Source organism: Mus caroli, unplaced genomic scaffold (genome assembly GCF_978045245.1).
Source record: "Mus caroli unplaced genomic scaffold, Mus_caroli_1 scaffold_2, whole genome shotgun sequence".
In the NCBI taxonomy this organism is placed as follows: domain Eukaryota; kingdom Metazoa; phylum Chordata; class Mammalia; order Rodentia; family Muridae; genus Mus; species Mus caroli.
The window spans coordinates 29574743-29598405 of record NW_028227257.1 but is presented as its reverse complement, the minus strand read 5'-3'; positions in this window follow the sequence as shown (position 1 = coordinate 29598405).

Genomic DNA, 23663 nt, shown 5'->3' with positions numbered 1-23663 from the left:
ACACCTGGCCACGGCTGGTCGTGTATTCCAATTTCCTCCGCAAGGACGTCTGCACAGCAGTGAACGGGTGAGGAATCGTCCATTTGAGGAGCAAACACGACCCATCAGTCAACAGCAGACTCTGGTAGTGAGTCATCTGGGCATTTGTCATCCATCGGTCTGGGGGCTGGCAGATAATGCTTTCAAGAGAGTGGGGGGCTACCACAGTTATTTGTTGTCCCAGAGTTAATTTGTCAGCATCCTTAATGAGTAGGGCTACTGCAGCAACAGCCATTAAACATGTGGGCCATCCGCTGGCCACTGGGTCCAGCTTCTTAGACAAATATGCCACTGGCCTCTTCCATGGCCCTAGAGCCTGAGTAAGAACTCCTCTGGCCACCCCCGCCCTCTCATCAACATAGAGGATGAAGGGCTTGGTTAGATCTGGCAATGCCAAGGCTGGCGCAGTCAGTAGGGCCTCCTTAATATTTTCAAAGGCTTTCTGATGTTCTGATGTTCATCTGAATTCTCCACTTACCTTGGTCAGGGGGTACAGGGGGGCGGCCAGTGTTGCAAACCCAGGTATCCAAAGTCTGCAGAACCCAGCAGTGCCCAAGAATTCTCTCACCTGTCTTGGAGTAGCCCGTGTTGATATTTGAGTCACAGTCCTTTTTCTAGCCTCTGTCAGCCACCATTTTCCATCCCGGAGGGTATATCCCAAGTAGACTACTTCCATCTGACATAGCTGGGCTTTTTTAGCAGAAGCCCGGTAACCCAACTCACCCAGTTCTGCTAGCAATCTCTTGGTCCCCTGCCAGCATTCTCTCTCCGTGGTTGCAGCAAGGAGCAAGTCATCAACATATTAAAGCAGAGTTAACTGGGAGTTTTCAGCTCAGAAGGAGGCTAAATCTCGATGTAGAGCCTCATCAAAAAGGGTGGGAGAATTTTTGAACCCCTGGGGTAACCGTGTCCAGGTCAATTGTCCCGTTTGTCCAGTGTCAGGATCTCTCCACTTAAAGGTGAATATGGGCTGGCTGGAGGGATGTAACTTCAGGCAAAAGAAAGCATCTTTTAAATCAAGTACTGTGTACTATTTTTGCTCCGGAGGGAGTGAGCTGAGGAGGTTATAGGGATTAGGAACAGTTGGATGAATATCTTGGACCCTCTTATTGACCTCTCTCAGGTCTTGGACTGGTCGGTAGTCACTCGTGCCAGGTTTCTTTTTTTTTTTTGGTTTTTCGAGACAGGGTTTCTCTGTATAGTTCTGGCTGTCCTGGAACTCACTCTGTAGACCAGGCGGGCCTCGAACTCAGAAATCCACCTGCCTCTGCCTCCCGAGTGCTGGGATTAAAGGCGTGCGCCACCACTCGTGCCAGGTTTCTTTACTGGCAGTAAAGGAGTATTCCAGGGTGACTGGCAAGGTACCAAGATACCTAATTGTAATAGTCTCTGACTATGTGGCCTGATTCCATCTCTTGCGAACTCCTATAGGGGTTGCATCCATTTTCAGTCCCACAGGGGGAACTCTGACAGCCATTCCCATGCCTCCAGTCTCTGCCCATGCTCTAGGGAAAGCAGTGAACCAATTTTTTAGGTCTGGCACCTCCATTTGCTTTATGCCTTCATGTAATCTGTATTCTTCCCTCAAGCTGCAGGGCTAAGACTACGGAGGTGGGAGATTTCCAACTTACTCTCGGTCCTTCTTGGGTAAATCTATTCTGGGCCTTTAATTTAGTCAGTAGATCTCTTCCTAGAAGCGGTGTGGTACACTCAGGAATGAGCTAGAAGGACACACAAGTGTGTCCGGGTAGGACACACTTGGCCTTTCCCCAGATCTACAGTGCGTGCAGTGGTCCAGGGGTATTGTTTTTGACCAGTGGCTCCAATCACTATGGTTCTTTTATCTTTTAATTTTCTCAGTGGATGTTTCAACACAGAATGCTCTGCCCCTGCGTCAATTAAAAAGTCCATGGGAGTCTCCTCTACCATCAGGGTTACCCTAGGCTCGGGGAGGGGGTCTGAGCCCCATCTCCCCTATTCATCATCTTTCAGAGTCAGGACCTTAGGGGCCCTTCCCTTCTTCTTTGGGCATTCCTGTGCCCAATGTCCTTTTTCCTTGCAATAGGCACATTGCTCCTTCTCTAAAATCTTCTGGACAGATCTTCTTCCTTCACGTCTGGGTTCCTTGTTGACCAGGTACCCTGTCTGTCTATTTTCTGGCCTGTTCCTTCCTTCACGTTCCCCTACTAATGCGGCCAAAATCCTCCTTAAATTCCTCTCCTGTCTTCTTTCCCTCTTATTCTCCCTCTCTTCTTCTTCTCGCTTTTCCCTCTCTCTCTTTTCTTCCTCTGTTTCTCTCTTGTGATACGCCTTTTCTGCCTCCTTAACTAAATCTTGTAAAGCCATGGCATGTCATCTTTAAAAGCCATAGCAACCGCGGCTTGTTGACCCTCAGAGGTCAGGTTAAAAGGAGTATAGTATCTATAAGCTTCTATCAATCTTTCTAGAAAAACAGATGGGGGCTCTGTAAGGCCCTGCATCACCTTAGCCAAATTGGTGGGGCATCTCACCGCTCCCTTTAGACTAGAGCCGGGCCAGTAAACTGTCAACCTCTCCCTACCTTGTGCGGTGTTGTAGTTCTACTCTGGCCGGTCCAGAGGGAACCCAGCGTTCCAATTGTACAGATCAGCCGATGAGAAAGGCCAATATTGGAGGGTCTGCAGAGACTGCCTGTCTGTGGGTGGGTTGCCCACAGCTCGCAAAGGAAAAGGCAGAAGTGGTGTCAGGAGCTTCATCTGCTGGGGGACTCTGGGCTTGGCTCTGGGTCTCAGCTGCAGGTCCTCAGTCCTCAGACTGTGCCTTTAGCAATCTCAGAGCTGGGTGCAGGGACTGCTTCTTAGGGCAGAAAGCTAGGGCACTGTGCTGACCCACTTGCGTGCATGGGAGTAGCTGGGGGAGGGATTTTGAGAGGCGGGGGGGGGGGGGGGAATCCATGGTTTGATTTATGGCGGTGAATTCTGAATGAGGTAAGGCTGTTGATCCGGGTAGGACACAGGTCTGCTCTGAAAACCAATGGTTTTAACTTCAAAGATAAGAGTCAAACCAAAAGTCCCCTCCAGTGACCATTTTACATTAAAAGTCGGCCACTAGGAGGCGCAAGAAAGTCTGCCAAGGTCCCTTCTTAATTTCTACTGAAAGATTATGGGCCCTTGATCTAACTTCAGTCCAGTGGTCTAAAGTCAAACTTAGGCGAGTGGTCATTACAATCCGTCCAATATCACGGAAAACAGACACAAAACACACACACACACACACACACACACACACACACTGACAAATACCTGAAAACAGACCCAAAAAACCAAACACACACTGACAAATGCCTGAAAACAGACACAAAAAACAAACACACACTGACAAATGCCCGTCTTCTAACGGACAAACCAACTCAGAAATGCAAAAAAGTCGGGGAAGTGCTTAAGTCTTTCCAATCCAGGAAGACTACCAACTCTTCACTTCCTGCCCCAGACGGACTCCTGGAGTCCTTCCCCTCGCTCAGGGTGTCCCCCAGAGTGAGCAGCAGTCAGCAATTCCAGCAAGTCTGCTGTTCACACTCAGTGCCTCATCCCAAGGCAAAGGTCTCCGTTTCTCATGAAACGTAGCGGCTGCAAATTTCAGCACTGAACCTCGCCGGCTCACAGAAATATTTTTAGACAAAAAATTTCACCTCCAAGTGGGTGATCACGCCAATCCCGGGATGAGCCCCCAAATGAAAGACTCCGAGAGGAGCCCCTCGCTCAGGCCTCAGGACAATAGCGGACACCCAAGAACTCACAATAGACCCAGCTTGTTGCAAACCACATGTGGCTTTATTCGGGGGGGAAAAGCCAGAGCTCTGGGGACGACTCATATCCCACGCAGGGGTAGAGGAGTCGACCTCGAGGGGAAAGAGATCCCAGTTTTTATAGGCCCTCAGGGGAGAAAGGAGAAGGGGGAGGGTAGGGGATTTCCAGATCTAAACAATATCTATTTTCAAGAAATGGGTATGGGAGGGGTACAAGGAAAGAGTCTAATGAAGGTGCAGCAATGGGCACACACCTGGTCAGAACATTGGCAGACACACAGGTTCGAGGAGTGGCCAGAGCATTGTGCACCTCTATTTTTCTAAATCAGTGAAGCTAGTTCTGCTAACACTGACATCTATCTTGCCAATTTCAGGGCTTCTGTGTCCTTTTACATTCTGTCAGGATCTTTCAGTACAAGGAGATAAAAATGAGCCAACTAGCATTTTTCTACATGCTGACCTCCAGCATGAGAGAAGCCATGCACCATTGAGCCAGCACCATTAGTTGAAAATGCTCTCTTTTTTTCCACTGGATGGTTTTGCTCCTTTGTCAAAGATCAAGGTACCATAGGTGTGTGCGTTCATTTCTGGGTCTTCAATTCTATTCCACTGGTCTACCTGCCTGTCTCTGTACCAATACCATACGTGATTTTATCATGACTGTGGGAGATGAACAATGCTCTACTCAAGAACTTTGTCAAGGGAGAAATAAAGAATTTAAAGACTTTTCAGAATTTAATGAAAATGAAAGTGCAACATATCCAAACTTATAGGACACAATGGAAGCAATGCTAAGAGGAAAACTCATAGCTCTAAGTGTCTCCAAAATGAAACTGTAGAGAGCATACAGAAGAAGCTTGACAGCACGCCTGAATGCTCTAGAACAAAAAGAAACAAGTACACCTGTAGTGGCTATTCCTGGTTGTCAACTTGACTATATCTGGAATGAACTACAATCCAGAATTGGAAGGCTCACCAGTGACCCTAATCTGGAGACTGGGAGATAGAAGTTTCTGACCTGGATCTTGGTATGGAGATCTTGGGGCATAGTGGCTATGGGTTCCAGAAGATTAAGACAGGGAGACCTCTGAGTTCAAGGTCATCTGGGATTAAAGGTGTGGTGGCACACAGCTTTAATCTGGGCTACACCTTCTGCTCGAGACTAAATAAGGACATTGGAAGAAGGAAGGCTCTCTCTCTCTCTCTCTCTCTCTCTCTCTCTCTCTCTCTTTCTCCTTTGCCTGCTTGACGTGTGGGACTGAGCAACTGCTAGATCCTTGGACTTCCATTCACAGCTGCTACTGACCATTGTTGGGAGTTGGACTGCAGACTGGAAGTCATCAATAAATTCCTTTACTATATAGAGACTACCCATAAGTTCTGTGACTCTAGAGAACCCTGTCTAATACAATACCCAACAGGAGTAGAGGGCAGGAAATAATCAAACTTAGGGATGAAATCAACCAAATAGAAACAAAAAGAACTATACAAAGAATCAACAAAACCAGGAGCCGGTTCTTTGAGAAAACCAACAAAATAGATAAACCTTTAGCCAGTCTAATCAAAGGGCACAGAGACAATATCCAAATTAATAAAATCAGAAATGAAAAGGGAGACATAACATCAGAAACTGAGGAAATTCAATAAACCATCATATTCTACTACGAAGGCCTATACTCAAAACTGGAAAATCTGGATGAAATGGACAATTTTCTAGATCAATACCAGATGCCAAAGTTAAATCAGGATCAGGTAAATCATTTAAGCATTCCCATAACTCCTAAAGAAATAGAAGCAGTCTTTAATAGTGTCCTAACCAAACCAAATCAAGCCAACCAAACAAACAAACAAAAAAAACAGAACCAGATGGGTTTAGTGCAGAATTCTATCAGACCTTCAAAGAAGACCTAATACCAATATTCTTCAAATTACTCCACAATATAGAAACAGAAGGAACACTACCCAATTTGTTCGATGAAGCCACATTACATTTATACCTAAAACACAAAAAGACCAAACAAAGAAAGAGAACTTCAGACCAATTTCTCTTATGAACATTGATGCAAAAATACCCAAAACTCTTGAAAACAGATTCCAAGAACACATCAAAACAACCATTCAACAAGATCAAGATCGTCCCATGGATGCAGGGATGGTTCAATATTAGGAAATCCATTAACATAATCCACTATTTAAACAAGCTAAAAGAAAACAACCACATGATCATTTCATTGGATACTGAAAAAGCTTTTGACAAAATTCAACATCACTTCATATAAAAGTCTTGGAGGGCTGGAGAGATGGCTCAGCAATTAAGAACACTGACTGCTCTTCCAGAGGTCCTGAATTCAATTCCAAGCAACCACATGATGGCTCACAACCATCTGTAATGGGGTCTGATGCTCTCTTCTGGAATATCTGAAGAGAGGAATGATGGTATACTCATATGCATAAAATAAATAAATAAATCTTTTAAAGAAAAAGGAGTTATTTCAAAAGCCTTAGAAAGGCCTAAAGGCCCATATCTAAACATAGTAAAAGCAATATACAGAAAACCATTAGCCAACATCAAACTAATGGAGAGAAACTTAAAGCAATCCCATTAAAATCAGGTACTAGACAAGGCTACCCATTCTCTCCTATCTATTCAATATAGTACTCGAAGTTTTAGCTAGAGAAATTAGACAACAAAATGAGGTCAAAGGGATATAAATCAGAAAGGAAGAAGTCAAAATATCACTATTTGATATGGTAATATACTTAAGTGACCCCAAAAGCTCCACCACAAAACTCCTACAGTTGATAAACAACTTCAGCATAGCCAGGCGTGGTGGCGCTCGCCTTTAGTCCCAGCACTCAGGAAGCAGAGACAGGCGGATTTCTGAGTTTGAGGCCAGGCTGGTCTACAAAGTGAGTTCCAGGGCAGCCAGGGCTATACAGAGAAACCCTGTCTCAAAAAACTCAAACCAAACCAAAACAACAACAACAACAAAAACAACCAAACTTCAGCAGGTGACCAGATTTAAAAAATTAACTCAAATAAATCAGTAGCCTTCTTATACTCAAAGGACAAACAGGCTGAGAAAGAAATTAAGGAAAGGACACCCTTCACAATAGTCACAAACAATTTACAATATCTTGGTGTAACTCTAACCAATCAAGTAAAAGATCTGTATGACAAGAACTTCAAATCTCTGATTAAAGAAATCAAAGACCTCAGAAGATGGAATGATCTCTTATGCTCATGAATTGGCAGGATTAATACATACAAATGGACATCTTGCCAAAAGCAATCTATAGATTCAATGCAATCCCCACAAAATCCCAACTCAATTCTTCATAGAGTTAGAAAGAGCAATTCTCAAATTGATTTGGAATAACAAACAAACAAACAACAACAACAACAAAAAACTCCAAGATAGCAAAACTATTCTCAACAATAAAAGAACTTTTGCAGGAATCACCATCCCTGACCTCAAGCTGTACTACAGAGCAAAAGCTTCATGGTGTTGGTACAGTGACAGGCAGGTAGATCAATGGAATAGAATTGAAGACCCAGAAGTGAACGCACACACCCATGACCATTTGATCTATGACAAAAGAGCTAAAAATCATCTAGCATGGAAAAGGACAGCATTTTTCAACAAATAGTAATGGTTTAACTGGAGTTCAGCAAGTAAAATAATGCAAATTGATCCATTCTTATCTCCCTGTACATTGCTCAAGTCCAAGTGGATTAAGGACCTTCACATAAAACCAGATACACTGAATCTAGTAGATGAGAAAGTAGGGAAAAGTCTAGAACACGTGGGCATAAAAAAAGAAAAGAAAAAAGAAAAGAAAAGAAAAAATAGTGAATGTGGGATTGAATCTTGGATTTCTTTTTTTTAAATTTTTTATTAGATATTTTCTTCATTTACATTTCAAATGCTATCCCAAAAGTCCCCTATACCCTCCCCTGCCCTGCTCCCCTACCCACTCACTTCCACTTTTTGGCTCTGGCGTTCCCCTGTACTGGGCATATAAAGTTTGCAAGACCAAGGGGCCTCTCTTCCCAGTGATGGCTGACAAGGTCATTGTCTTCTATAGAATCTTGGATTTCTTAATTTAAGATAGGGTTTCATCTAGTACCCTAGCTGAGACCCTAGCTTAATTTACTAAGTGCACTATAATGAATATCACATATTGGATCTTTAAGTTTTAGTATATATTTAATCCTGTGCCATTGGACTATCATTCCTAGCATGATAGTCTTCTACAGAAGAGGCAGTTTCCTCTTTGATATTAGACAAACAAGAAAATACTCTTAGCAGGGTGGCTTCTTCTTTTTCTTCTTCTTCTTCTTTTTTTTTTTTTTTTTTTTTTTTTTTTTGGTTTTTCGAGACAGGGTTTCTCTGTGTAGCCCTGGCTGTCCTGGAACTCACTTTGTAGACCAGGCTAGCCTCGAACTCAGAAATCCACCTGCCTCTGCCTCTGGAATGCTGGGATTAAAGGTGTGCACCACCGCTTTCTTCATAGTCTTGATTGGTCAATATTGGGATAATTCCTACTGCCAAAGGCCAGGTTCGACAGGTGAGGTAAATTGAGAATGAGCATAGAGTCAGCAATTATTTAGCTGACTTTTCTCTAAGGGAGAAAAACTTAATTCTCTAAGGCCAGAAAAATGCTCTCTGGGGCTATCTAAAACAGAAAAAAAAAAAAAAAAAGAAATCACATGCACCCACACACGCACACACACAGTGGATAAACCCAAGCTCTAATAAATTTATTTTTTTCTCTCATAGCTTGTATCCCCTAGGAAAATCTCTCAAGCAGAACAAACTTTACAATGTATCTACATTCTATTATCCTACATTCAATAATTCTACATAGGTGGAATTCTTCATAAAATGCCATAGGTGGAAACATTTCTATCACCCAAAGAAGAATCAGATCAAAGCAAGTCCAAATTCTAGCAGAGCAAACATCAACTCTGTCATTCCTTCTCAATCATCTTGAGATCATGATGCAGTTGCCTAGACTACAAAGGACTCAGGTGTTTTTGTTTGCTTGGAACCCTTGCTTATCCCCTGCAGAAGCTAAGAAACCTTTTTTTCCTCTCTTCTTTTCCCAACTGCAACCTCAAAGAGAATATCCTGGGCTACCACTTCATCTCTCCCTGTCTCTGCCTTCCCATTACTCACCCAGGAGTGCCCACCAAGGGACTCTGTTTTGTTTTTGGTTTTGTTTTCCTCATATGGGCATAATCACAGCTCCTCGTTCACAGATCATCACCCCATGCTCCAAACCCATAAAACCCCCTTGCTTTATCGAGGCATGTGACTCCAAGGCCTCCAGCATCCAACCCAGAGTGTCTCAATACCAGTAATGTCTGTCTGCGTCTGTGAGTCTATCCAGGTGTTTATGTATGCTAATTCCTGTCTGTGTTTGTCTGTTCATTAACTTTGAGTGGTGCCTCATCTGTAATTCTGTTCTGAAAAAAGGTCTTAAATCTGTATCTGTGGACAGAGGCAGTTAAAGCACATATTGCTAGGGATCTCAGCCACACAGACCGGAAGGCATTATGAGTCCTGATCTGGTCTATGTGGGCTCAGAGAGCCAAGGGCACCCGCTGATGTGGTTACTTTAGTTTCTCTCCCATCAGAAAGGAGAGGTGAATGTTTGCTCTTGTGTGTGGGTGCCACCTTCTAATTGTTCCTTTTTCCTGCCTGATGGAGAGGAAAGGACAAACTTTTTGTGTGTTTTGTGTTTGTGCTTCTCCTTACAGGGTGACTTAGATGGATGTATTAGCACGGGACAGACACCTTCAACTCCACTAGAATTAGTTCTCAGTAATTTTTAAAGTGTTAAAACTAGACGGTTGGAGAGATGGCTCATCGGTTAAGAGCACTAACTGTTCTTCCAGAAGCCTTGAGTTCAATTCCCAGCAACCGGGGTTGGAGGTTTAGCTAAGTGGTAGAGCGCTTGCCTAGCAAGCACAAGGCACTGAGTTGGGTCCTCAGCTCTGGAAAAAAAAAAAAAGAGAGAGAGAGACAAAATAACAATTCCCAGCAACCACATGGTGGTTCATAATCATCTGTAATGGGATCTGATGCCCTCTTCTGATGTGTCTGAAGACTGCAGCAGTGTACTCATATACATAAAATAAGTAAATAAATAAATAAACAAATCCTTTTTTAAAAATGTTAAAAATTAGAGGACAGAATCTTTCTGTTGCCATTAGGAAAACTTTTTCTCCCCAGACAACAGGCACCCCTCCTTATTCAACCCCTCAGCTCTGCCACAGGCAACCCCACAGCAGGAAGAGAAGGAGGTACCAGCTGCAGGGATAGAAAGCCACAGAGAGCTGGTTGCCTTTTGAGCCTGTGTCTGTAGTCATGCCCTTGTGCACAGAAGAGCGGGTTGGTGATCAAGGAAACCAACCCACCAGCAAACTTGGGATGTCTGCCAGCAGTTTTGCACATTCTCCTCACCATAGAAAGAGAGAGAGAGAGAAATTCTGGACAGAGGTCAGGGAACTGATTCTTATTCCCAGGGGGATCCCACCAGTAATGTTTGTCTGAGTCTGTGTAATAACCAGTCTGCTATTGAGGCTGGCTTTCCCTTAAACCCAGATTAGGACTTCAACACTGCTAAAGGTAAAGAGAGACTAAGTCAGTCTGTTGGTGGATCTCAAAGTGGCTGTAAGACCAATTTGGCCAGAGATAAATGACATATTAGTCAGGGAAATAATGAGAGCTCTGCAACTTCTTTAGAGAGGGTCATAGAGACAACAAGCAAAAGCAGCAATAGCACTGGATTTTATCAGTGAGGCAGCATCAGATATTAAGAAAAGGTCCAGAGGGTTGAAAGGTTAAGAAAAAGTGTCTAAGAGATTTAGTGGTAGTGGCAGAGAGAAGGGTTTGTTTGTTTGTTTGTTTGTTTGTTTTTTAAAATGCAGAGGAGAAGCAAATGAAGGCAGAGAAACACATAGGGGAAAGACAGTTGAAAAGAGCAGAAAGAATGACTCTAGATCTGGCAAAGTTCATGTTGGCAGCCACAGATGAATCAGAGAACTGTGGGAGATGTCTGTAACAAATGGCTTCTAGAAACCAAAGGTCCTGGCACCGGGTTAGTGGCCTACCCGTGTAGGTAGGAGATGTCTGAAAAAAATTTGGTCTAGAGAAAGAGGTTAAGGGGGCCCCTAAAGATCAAAATTCCCTCATTTGGAAAAGAACCAATGTACTTTTTGTTTTGTTTTTGTTCTTTTTTAAAAGAGGACTCCTGGGCCAAGGAATAAACAAAAAACAAAACAAAACAAAACAAAAAAGCCTATTCAAATCTTAATATAACTCAATATTCTGTCTTGCTAAAACCTAAAGAAAAAAGTCTATAATTTCACAGTTTATTTTTTTCCTTTTTCCAATTTTTTTATTAGGAATTTTCTTCATTTACATTTCAAATGCTATCCCGAAAGTCTCCTATACCCTCCTCCCCACCCCTGCTCCCCTACCCACCCACTCCCACTTCTTGGCCCTGGTGTTCCCCTGTACTGGGGCATATAAAGTTTGCAAGACCAAGGGGCCTCTCTTCCCAATGATGGCCAACTAAGCCATCTTCTGCTACATATGCAGCTAGAGACACAAGCTCTGGGGGTACTGGTTAGTTCATATTGTTGTTCCACCTATAGGGTTGCAGACTCCTTCAGCTCCTTGGGTACTTTCTCTAGCTCCTCCTTTGGGGGCCCTGTGTTCCATCCAATAGCTGACTGAATTCCACAGTTTATAAATGACCTCCCGGTAGCAGCAGAAACCAAACAAAATGCCTAGAAGAGACCCAGGACCTCTTTGAGGCTCTGAGAAATTTAGACTATTAAGCCTCCTCTAAGAAGGCCCTCTTCTGCAACCACAGGTGACCTCCCTAGATCTGGGGGATATATATTAAATGAATGTCAGAGGTGGCCTTCTAAGGCCAGAAAAATTACTATACCAGCCTTGGGGTTGCCTGAATTGACTAAGCCTTTTCATTTCTTTATGAATGAGAGATGTGAGATAGTGAAAGGGGTATTGACTTAGACTATAAATCCTGGCATCAGCCAGTGACCTACCTGACAAAGAAATTAGACCCAGTTGACAGAGGCAACTGTTTGTACATCATAACTGCCATGGACCTCCTGGTCAAAGATACTGACAAACTGTCATTGAGCCAAAGTCTAACCATCACCAAGGCCAGAATGACTCATTACTGGTCTCTCCTCTTAAATGCCCCAGGATAACCTTTCAGGCCCCAGCTTCCCTAAGCCCAGCTACCCTGCTGCCTGACCCAGACTTTGATGGGCCTCTGCATGACTACTTGGTCATTTTGGCTCATGTCCATGGGACCAGACCAGATCTTTAGGATACCCCCCTTGATGGATACAGAGTTAACATGGTTCCCCAATGCCAATAGCTTCATTCAGGTCCGTCAGAGGTATGCTAGGCCAGTGGTAGTCCCAAACACCGAGATCATATGGGCAGTGCCACTCCTGGCAGGGATGTCAGCCCAGAAAGCTGAACTGGTAACTCTAACCAGTGCTTTAGAGCTGGGAAAAGACAAAATGCCTTTGCTCCTGCTTGTATCCAGCCCATCATGCTGCCCTAGAAACTGGACCTCTCCTACCCCTGACTTCTCTGGATCTGGGGGATCCTATGCTCCCTGACCGCCCTAGGTATTCAAAAGATGAGATAATCTGGACTAGGAATTTGCCCATGTCCCAATATTATAATAGATGGTGAAGAACATCAGATTACAAACTCATTGTGCCAGAAGATATGGGACTGTGTATACTTCAGAAGATCTACCACTCTTCCCACCTGTGGTCAGGAGAACACAGGATTTGAAAAGACATGTTAATATCAGAATTAGAGATGCCAACTCACAGATTGCTGAGAGTGTCAAGACCTGCAAAGCCGTCAGTGAGACACAAGGCCTAGGGTCTACTAAAAGACAGAATTCACACAAGTAAAACCAGAAAAAAATGTAGATAAAAATATTTACTGATGTTTATAGATATCTTTTCAGGTTGGACTGAGGCTGCCAGCACCCCCTCAGTTCCCATATATGATCTCAGTTCAGAATTTGTAATGTAAAAGATGATATTTCTGTTTTGCTTCAATAAATGTTGCATTTATTTCAGTTTTTAGTTCTTTTCATAGTTAGTTTGGAGAAGATGTATTATGGCAGCAATTTCTTGTATACACAGCATTTTGCATGTATTTTGGATGTGATTACAGGCAGTTACTGTATCTTCAGTAATTTTATCTGTATAAAAGAAACTTAATCCAAATATTTTAAACAATCATAGAACTCCATCTGCAAATATGATGCACTCTTGGAGGAATAAATCTTGATCACTTTCTTTTTATTAAAATAAATTCATTTCCAATGTAAGGATTATAATGAATACTAACATGTATTTAGTGGTATTTGATCAATATAAAGCATTAAAGTAAAATGCCAGTTTATATAACCTTACTTATTCATATGTGTATTGTATGTATGTTATAGTTCATGGTGAATAACTTTTTCACTATATCTGAGCTAGAGGTTATCATGAAAGGAAAACTTTAATTGACAATATGCATCCATAGGACTGGTGTTTAGGCTATATGTATATGGGGGTTTTTTTGGATTGATGATTGATGTGAGAGAACTCAGACAATTCTACACAGTTACACTGTGGGCAGGTAGTTTTGGGAGACAAAAGATGGAACTGGAGAGATGGCTCATTGAATAAACACAAACATTGCCCTTTTAGAGGACCAGAATTCAGTTCCCAACATGGACAAGAGGTAGGTTAAACCTGTACATCACAGTAGCTACAGGGTAAATACTTCCCGTTAGTTTTTGTCCTTCATGGACACTTTCATTCATGTGCATATGTTTACCCCACAGACACAGTGATTCTAGCACCATGCATTCAGTTTTCAACAAGAACGGCCTCAGTCTTTCAGCATTCACTATCATCTACAGCACAGTTTTCCACCTTCATGATCCCCTAAAAACATTGTTCAAAGGCACAGACAGCCACAAATTCATGTTATTTTTCATATTATTGGTGTCAACCAATACCATTTCTCTTATTTATTTATTTATTTAAAAATAAAAACTTAAATAACAATAGCCTGTCCAATTCAACTTCTCAGAGAAAGGATTCTTTTGTTTTATTTTTTATGTATATGGCAGTTTTGACTGCATGTACATGCATGTATCCTATGCATGTATCCTATGCATGTCTGATGCGTGTAGGGGCCAGAAAAGTGAGATGGATCCCCATGGAACTGGAGTCACACATGGATGAGTGTCCTGTGGATACTGGATATCAAAATTATGACCTCTAAAAGAATAGCCAGTGCTCTTAGCCACTGAGACCCTTCTCCAGCCCCTGGACATGCTATTTCAATGCTGCTGATAACAATTAATTAAAAAAAAGTCTTTCTTGATTCACTTAGAAAACTAATGTCTTCAAAATCAAGTTAACACACACACACACACACGTAATGTTGAAACGTGGGAAGTAAATTTGATACGTTTTTTCTTTGCTGTAGCTCTTTCTAGCAAACTATATGCTACCACTTGGAATTTCACATATGGACTTTTAAAACTGACCTTGGTTAAAATTGAACACACACACTCACCCACAAACACACATTAAAATGATATCTTAATCAATGTTCTATTGTGTTGTGAGGAGCGGGTATGGCCGCGGCCCCAAGATGGCGCCCAAGGACTGCTGCCATGTCTTATGACTGGCACCTGACTTCCTCATATCCCTCAAGATACCCCCGTCCCTTGAGCTGCATTGCGCAGATGCACCTTGATGTGTCAGATCGGATGATGTGACGAATGTAATCCTGAGCCAATGAACTGTGCCTACGTGGACTGGGGTGATGGGGAGTGGACGAGAGGGCATAAAGGGGGATGGCCAGAGAGAGGTCTGGGCATTCTTCTTTTTCCTGCACATTGTGAAGTGCCTGAATAAACTGCCTTGAGAAGAACACCGGTTTTGTTGCTTCTTTTCTGCTGGTCGGAGAAGGTAGCGACATTGTGTGACCAAAGCAATTCCTTTCCTTTCCTTTCCTTTCCTTTCCTTTCCTTTCCTTTCCTTTCCTTTCCTTTCTTTTTCTTTTTCTTCTCTTCTCTTCTCTTCTCTTCTCTTCTCTTCTCTTCTCTTCTCTTCTCTTCTCTTCTCTTCTCTTCTCTTCTCTTCTCTTCTCTTCTCTTCTCTTCTCTTCTCTCTCTCTCTCTCTCTCTCTCTCTCTCTCTCTCTCTCTCTCTCTTTGTTTTTTTGAGACAGGGTTTGTCTGTGTAGCCCTGCCTGTCCTGGAACTCACTTTGTAGACCAGGCTGGCCTCGAACTCAGAAATCCACCTGCCCCTGCCTCCCAAGTGTTGGGATTAAAGGCATGTGCCACCACTGTCCGGCCCAAAGCAATTCTTATGGAAGAAAGGATTTAACTGTGGATGCTTACAGTTTCAGAAGATAGTATATTCTCAACATGGTATGAAGCTTGGTAGTGCTGAGACAGACATAATGCTGAAAATTATCTGAGGGAACTATTGAACTATATGGGAAGGAAGGAAACAGGGAGAGAGAGGGAGAAAGACAGATAGACAGAGACAGACAGATAGAAACAGAGAGTCAGAGGGAGATATGGGATCTACTGTGGGATTTTGACACTTTACTTCCCTCCCCTGGTCTGGTGAGCCACTTACTCCAACGGGGCCAGAAGTTCTTATCCTTCTAATCTTTTCAAGTGTGGCCACTCTCTGGTGACTAAGCATTTAACTATATGGTTCTATGGTTCTTAGTCAAACTACCACAAATGCTATGCTTAAGCATTTTTCAACATTGGAGGTCTTTGAGTTTATGCTACATTTATTACTCAATCTATTGCAGGCATTAAAAGAAAATTATTAAAAATGTAATAAAACCTTAATCCTGTCAGTTAAACAAAAAACAAACAAACAAACAAACAAAACTATTGGTTTCAGATTTTATTTTCAACAATAAAGCTAGCATAAAGACAGTTCAAAAGGGGGGGGTTAAAGACACAAGAACAAACCGATTTTATTACATGAAGTCTAGGAGATAATATATTTACCTCAAGTGTTACCTCAATGAGGTTTCAGTCAGAAAGGATAATGACTTCAAGAAGTGTGACAAATAGGGCAATAGAAATAAACTACATTTAATAGAATCATAAACAGAAACAAGATTTTATTTTATTTTTTTGCAGTAAGGGAGATTACTAAGACATAGTGTTAACTTTTCCAGTTGCAGGAAGGACCTTCAACTTGAATTATGGCTCCCCAAGAAAATAATTCTTCCCAAAATTAAATGATTATATCCCAACTAGCTGCTGCAGATGTCCCTGAAGTAACTTATTCCATTCAGAATTTTTATCTGCTCATGATTTATTTATTTATTATTTTTGTAATTTCCTTTGATGACAATACCTCAGACACAGTATGGGAAACAGCTATCTCTTTCCACTGTGTGAGGTCCCTGGGAAATTACTCAAGTTATAAGGATTGGATAGTCATTGCTTTTACATGCATAAACAACTCATGAGCTGAGAGATGAGTTGATATTAGAGGTAAAATGATTTATTGTCTTTCTACAAGGAAGGCACTGTAACAAAAAAACTAAGAATGACTTACCAATCCTACATCCAAAAGAGGGCTAGTATCCAATATATACAAAGAACTCAAGAAGTTTGACTCCAGAGAATCAAATAACCCTATTGAAAATGGGGTACAGGGGCTGGCAAGATGGCTCATTGGGTAAGAGCACTGACTGCTCTTCCAAAGGTCCTGAGTTCAAGTTCCAGTAACTGCATGGTGGCTCAGAACCACCCATAATGAGATCTGATGCCCTCTTCTGCCATGTCTGAAGACAGCTACAGTGTACTTATGTATAATAATAAATAAATCTTAAAAAATAACCTAAAAACTGTTACATGGATGCAGATGTGTTCACTTAAAAAAATGGGGTACAGAACTAAACAAAGAATTCTCAGTTGAAGAAATGTGAATGACCAAAAAGTACCTAAAGAAATGTTCAAAATCCTTAGTCATCAGGGGAATGTAAATCAAAACAACCCTGATATTACACCTCACACCAGTCAGAATAGCTAACATCAAAAAAATCAGGTGACAGCAGATGCTGGTGAGGATGTGGAGAAAGAGGACTCCATTGTTGGTGGGATTGCAAACTAGTATAACAACTCTGGGAATCAATTCCTCAGAAAATTGGACATAGCATAGAATTACCTGAGAACCCAGCTATACCACTCCTGGGCATTTACCTAAAAGATTCTTCAACTATGCTCCACTATGTTCATAGCAGCTTTTTTTTTTTTTTTAATAGTAGCCAGAAGCTGGAAACAACCCAGATATCCTTCAACAGAAGTCCTTTTTAGAACAACTAAGTTTGAATTTTTTCTTGTTTTTCTTTTCTTTTTTCTTTTCAATTTTTATTAGATATTTTCTTCATTTACATTTCAAATGCTATCCCAAAAGCCCCCTATACGCTCCCCCTGCCCTGCTTCCCTACCCACCCACTCCCACTTTTGTTTGATTTTCTATTGCTGTGATATAGAGCATAACCAAGAGCAACATGAGGAAGACAGGGTGTATTTGGCTTACACATTTAGTTCAGAGTGAATCATTGAGGGAAGAAAAGTCTGAAAATGAAGCAGAATAGAAATCTTGCAGCCAGAAATGAAAATGGAATCCATGGAAGAATTCAGACTCCTGGCTTGCTCTCTGGACTTATAATATGTCCTTTTTCCCAGGACTGCCTGACTGTAGGTATAAATTAACAGAACCCACATCAATCATTATCATGATATTTCCCTACACACTTGTGTTAAATCTAATCTGCTGTATGCATTTTCTGAACTATGGTTTCCCTCCCAGATAACTACCATTTTTGCTGTTTTGATGAAAAAAAATGTAGACAGCATAATTGACATCTAGTCAACTAAACTGGCAAATATGTCACTATCAATTTTTAAGCTTTCCTTTTTACATTGCCCCCCAATATTTAATGTTATTATCATAATATAAAACAATCCAACTTTAAAGGTCCTTCAGTTTTTTAAAAATCAAACATTTAATTATTAGTATTTCCTTAATATATCCATTTTTAGCTGTGGGTTCCAGAGAAATCAAAACCAAGTTTCATTTTCTTCTTTTAAGAGGAAGGACCCTTGCATAGTTCCAAAGCAAAGCCAAAAAAAAATTTCATTATTAATAAGAACTCAGTGTCCAGTGTTGGAACTCAAATCTTTGGTGTTAAAAGGTGATTTTGGCTGGGCGTGGTGGCGCACGCCTTTAATCCCAGCACTTGGGAGGCAGAGGCAGGCGGATTTCTGAGTTCGAGGCTAGCCTGGTCTACAGAGTGAGTTCCAGGACAGCCAATGATACACAGAGAAACCCTGTCTTGAAAAACCAAAACCAAAACAAACAAATAAAAAAAGTGACTTTGCAGCTTGAATTCTCTAGTTTTACCCTCCACAGCACAAACACAGATTATAGCATAGACTGAGGTTAAATTATTCCACACATGCTGCTAGTCAAAATAGACATCCCAATGTCTGAGGATCACTGACTTGCAGGTAGCAGGAATTCTCCTGCAACTGGAATTATATTTTCAGCAATGATCTTCCCTATCCCCTTTACATAATGCAACCCTGCCATGCTACATGGTGCCAAACCTCACCATATTTCTGAGATACCTTTAATCTGGGGTTTCTTCTATAGTTAAGGAGGTTCCATGCATTGCCAATGGCCTCTCTTTAGTAACTCCAGCACCTCCACACAGTGTCAGGTCCAAGGTGTTCTCCATGACATTTCCAATCCCATAGTTTCTATGCTGCCAAAACAATAACCCTTGGAAGATGATTGTATATTATATGATTCTATTTTGGTCATAAAGTATAGCTTTGATTTTTATAGAAAACAATTTCATTTTACTGATCCTAAGGAAACATTTTTTAAGAAAGTTTGGTAGCAGGAATCATTATTTTAGTCACATTTGATTTCTCATGTCATCTGATTAGTTGATCTGATGAAACTAATATTTCACTTCAGTAATACTTTGCTATTGTTAATCTTTAATGATCCCCAGATATTCAGAAATTATGTATGATTAATACAAATACACCATACACATGGCCCTAACAGGTGTATTTATGGATTTATAAGCCAGGTCCTTATCATGGCCATTGCTCTCAGCATTTTATTTTATTTATTTATTTTTTTAAAGATTTATTTATTTTATGTATATGAGTACACACTTTAGTTGTACAGATGGTTGTGAGCCTTCATGTGATTGTTGGGAATTGAACTTAGGACCTCTGCTTGCTCTGGCCAACCCCACTTGCTCCGGCCAAAGATTTATTTATTAGCATAAGTTCACTGTAGCTGTCTTCAAACGCACCAGAAGAGGGTATCAGATCTCATTATGGGTGGTTGTGAGCCACCATGTGGTTGCTGGGATTTGAACTCAGTACCTTTGGAAGAGCAGTCGGTGCTCTTACCCACTGAACCATCTCACCAGCCCCAGCATTTTATTTAAAGTTGACGCAATACCTTATTGAGCTCTATTACATCTGGAAGTTCAAAATATGTCCACTATCATCACCTAAGCAATATGTGAAACATGTCCTAGCAATATTCCCATGATTTAGCTACAAATGTCTATATTAGTTTGCTTTCTGTTACTGAGATAAATACCACGACGAAAAGCAATCAGGAGGGAAAAGTCTTTACGTGACTTATACTTACTTATTAAATGCTATTATGGAGGGAAACCAGAGAAAGAACTAAACCAATGTAGGAATCTGGAATTAGAAAGTATAGTTGAGGCAATGGAGCAATGCTTTATACTTCTTTAGTTTCCAGACTTGTTCAGCTACTTTTCATAATGAAATATTTAGGCATTTATATTCGTGTGTGTGTGTGTGTGTGTGTGTTCATGCACATGTATACACACATATGAATGTACATGAATGAAGGCTCACATGCAGAACACAATCTAATGGCATGTATTCTCCATGTAGCTAATGTGACATACAGTTTAATTATGCATCTTGTAGTTTTGGGGAACTAAACTCAGTGCCTCTGAAAGGGAGTTGTATGGTCTACTCAGGGTGCCATGTACCAGATCTATCACATATCTTTCTTATACCTCTCAGAACAACCTGCCAAGGTGTCACAGAATGGGCTACTTCTCACACATCAGTCATCAGTCAAGAAAACCTTCCCCTAGTTGGGCTAACAATTGCTTTTTTGTATGCATTTCCTCAATTCAGGTTGACTTTTTCCAGATGACCCTAGCTTATTTCAAGTTGACAAGAAAGTGAACTACCATGGGTCACAATGTACTGAGTCATCTGGTATGAACTCAAATAATCCTCCGAGCGGGGAGTGAGGCTGATTATAGGAAAGACAGAAACAACATGCAAGAGACAGAGATCAGAGGCCTGCTGCTGAATACCATGGCAGCAGCAAGTGTACTTCTCATAGCCTTCTTATCCTATAGTACCATGAAAAACAAACCCACAAGCTAACAGAAACAATTTGCTAAAATATACACAAGACATTTGTTCTCACCAAAAAAAAAAAAAAAAATTCCCCTGTTCCTTTCAACAAGGTCAATAGAATCATCAGCTCCTAGCTGTGAGCCTCAAATACACCTCCTCTTATCATTCAATGCCTCAGCAGGCTGGGGAATCTGCCAGTAGGCCTTGACCTATATTGACTCTGCCTGGTAGGCAGGCTTTTTCTCTCTTTTCCCCCCTCTGTTTCAGAGTAGTGGCAAACAGCTTCCAACAGCACACCACAAATATACAAACATTAGTAAATAAGGCTATATAAACATGTATGTATGTATGTATGTATGTATGTATGTTTGTATTGTGGTTTTGTTTTTGTTTTTGTTTTTTGTTTTGAGATAGAGATTCTCTGTGTAACTGAGACCTGGCTGGCCTAGACTTGCTCTGTAGACCAGGATGGCCTCAAATTCACAGAGATCCTCTACCTCTGCCTCTTGAGTGCTTATATTAAGGGGATATGCTGCCATACCCAACTTATGGCATTTAATTTTAATGCTTTCTGTTTATCAAATAGACGTACGCTGAAATGTGTACACACAACTGCATTGGAAATGAATTCTCTTAATTCTTAGTACTCTTACCACAAAGAAAATGATCAAGTTATTTTTTTTCCCTAAAAGTACATCATATAAGCAGGTGAATTTGTATGGTTGTCACAAGTATTTGGGTTGCTTCCTTTTCACATCAAAATTAGTGAAGATGTAGTAACCACTTAGACATATAAAGGTATTCTGTATATAACAAATTGGCTGCTATAGTAAGTCTTTTCAAAGGCTAATTTCATGAATAAATCAACAACCAAACACATTCAACACTGACAGTAGCAAGGAAAGAGTAACATCCTCTAACTTATAAATTCTGTACTGAGATCATTGATTTAGTTAGGTACTTTATGTGTGTGAACAGACATGATGACCAAGGCAACTCTTTTTTTAAATTTTTTTATTTTTATTAGATATTTTCTTCATTTACATTTCAAATGCTATCCCGAAAGCCCCCTATAACCTCTCCCTGCCCTGCTCCCCAACCCACCCACTCCTGCTTCCTGGCCCTGGCGTTCCCCTGTACTGGGGCATATGATCTTCACAAGACCAAAAGCAAGGCAACTCTTATAAAAGACAGCATTTAATTTTGGCTGGTTTACAGGTTCAGTTATTCAGTCTACTATCACCAAGGCAGGGCACATGATAGTATCCAGGCACAGAAGGGAATAGAAGAGCAGAGAGTTCTACATCTTGACCATAAGGAAGCTAGAGGAAGACTGACTCTTCCCCACCAGTCATAGCTTCAAGTCCACTGAAAAAGTGAGGCACTTCTTCTAAATATGTCATACTTCCTAATAGTGCCACTGCCATGGACCACACATATCCAAACACCACATTCCACTCTCTGATTCCCATAGGCTTGTTCAAATACATACAGCCTATAGCTGCCATATCTAAGCCTAATGCAAAATACATTTAGTCCAACTTCAAAAATCCCCATTGTCAGGCTGGAGAGATGGCTCAGTGATTAAGAGCACTGTCTGCTCTTCTAGAGGTCTGAGTTCCATTCTCAGCAACCATATGGTGGCTCACAACCATCTCCAGTAGGATCTAATGCCCTCTTCTGGCATACAGGTGTACATACAGATAGAGCACTCAAACAAAATAAATAAACAAATCTATAAAAAAAAAAAAATCCCCATAGTCTATTACACTCTCATCAATGTTTAAATGTCCAAAGTTCAAAGTCTTTACTGAGATTCTTGCAATCTCTTAACTGTAATCCCCTATAAAATCAAAATAAAAAAGCAGATTATATGCCTCCAATATCACAGAATATACATTACAATTCCAAAATGTCATACTGGAGAAATACTGGACTAAATCAAGACCAAAAAAATCAACTGGCAAACTCCAAAGCACTCTTCATATCTCCAATTCCTTTCATCTTTGCTGACTGCAAACAAACAAACAAACAAAAGCAAAACAACAACAACAAAAAACCTTCTTTCTCTTGGGCTGGTTCCATTCTCTGTTAGCAGCTTTCCTTGGCAAGTAGCCCATGGCTATGGCATCTCTTACTATCTAAGAATCTCCAAAGCAATGTCAGCATTATAGATTCTTGTTCCAGTGTCTGGGATCCACACATGATCTTCTGGGTTTCTGAAAAGGGGTTGGGTTATTTCTTCAGGTCATCTGTCTGTAGCACTCTAGGCTCTGGTTGACTCCACTCCACTGGTGCTACTGTTCTTGATGGTAACAGTATTTTTTTGTTTTTTTTTGTTTGTTTGTTTGTTTGTTTGTTTTTTTGAGACAGGGTTTCTCTGTGTAGCCCTGGCTGTCCTGGAACTCACTCTGTAGACCAGGCTGACCTCGAACTCAGAAATCTGCCTGCCTCTGCTGGGATTAAAGGCCTGTGCCACCACACCCGGCTAGTTTAGAGCTTTTTGAAGTTTCTATCTGATCTCTGACTCTTGACCTCAGACCCAGTTATCAAGCTAGATTCCCAACCCTGTCCCCAAATGTCTCCTGTCATAATGAAATATTCCCCAGGATATATACATATATATCCTGCTAGAATATTCATTTCATTCTTTTCATCACATGTTGCCAGTTACTGTCAGAAAACAATAATCAACAAACTTTTTCATGTTCACTTGTAGGACAGAGGTATATTTTTATATCATTAATTGTTGAATCTATAGATCAGGACTCACAGAAAATGTCTCATTTATGTAACCATCCAAGTCAATGCCGGGTACCAACTTACAACCAAGTATTTAGATTTATGATTCCTATGAAACTGTAGTTACAGACGATTGTGAGCTGCCATGTGATAGTTGGGAATGAACATGGTTCTTACAGTGCTCTTCACAATGGTCTGTAGTCCCACTAATTCACTTTTAATAAAGTAAATAGAATACAGTAGGAAAGAGATTTGAAATACAAGGACCAGGTGTGAAAACAACTGCAGGCAGGTAGATGAGTATGCCTAAAAGAATCTGTGCATGTTTCAGGTGAAGAGCTGGAAGAATGGGGATGCCTAAGTCCTTTGCAGTCCATGCAAGTTCATCAAAATCTCAAGTAAATGAACAAGATCCTACAAGCTTTGAACTTTTCCCTGCTGTATTTTGGTCTTGCTTTGGTCTGCTCATGTTACAGGATTTTCTCTGTTCAATCACATTAGGGCAGTGGGAGGCCTGTGATTGGACAG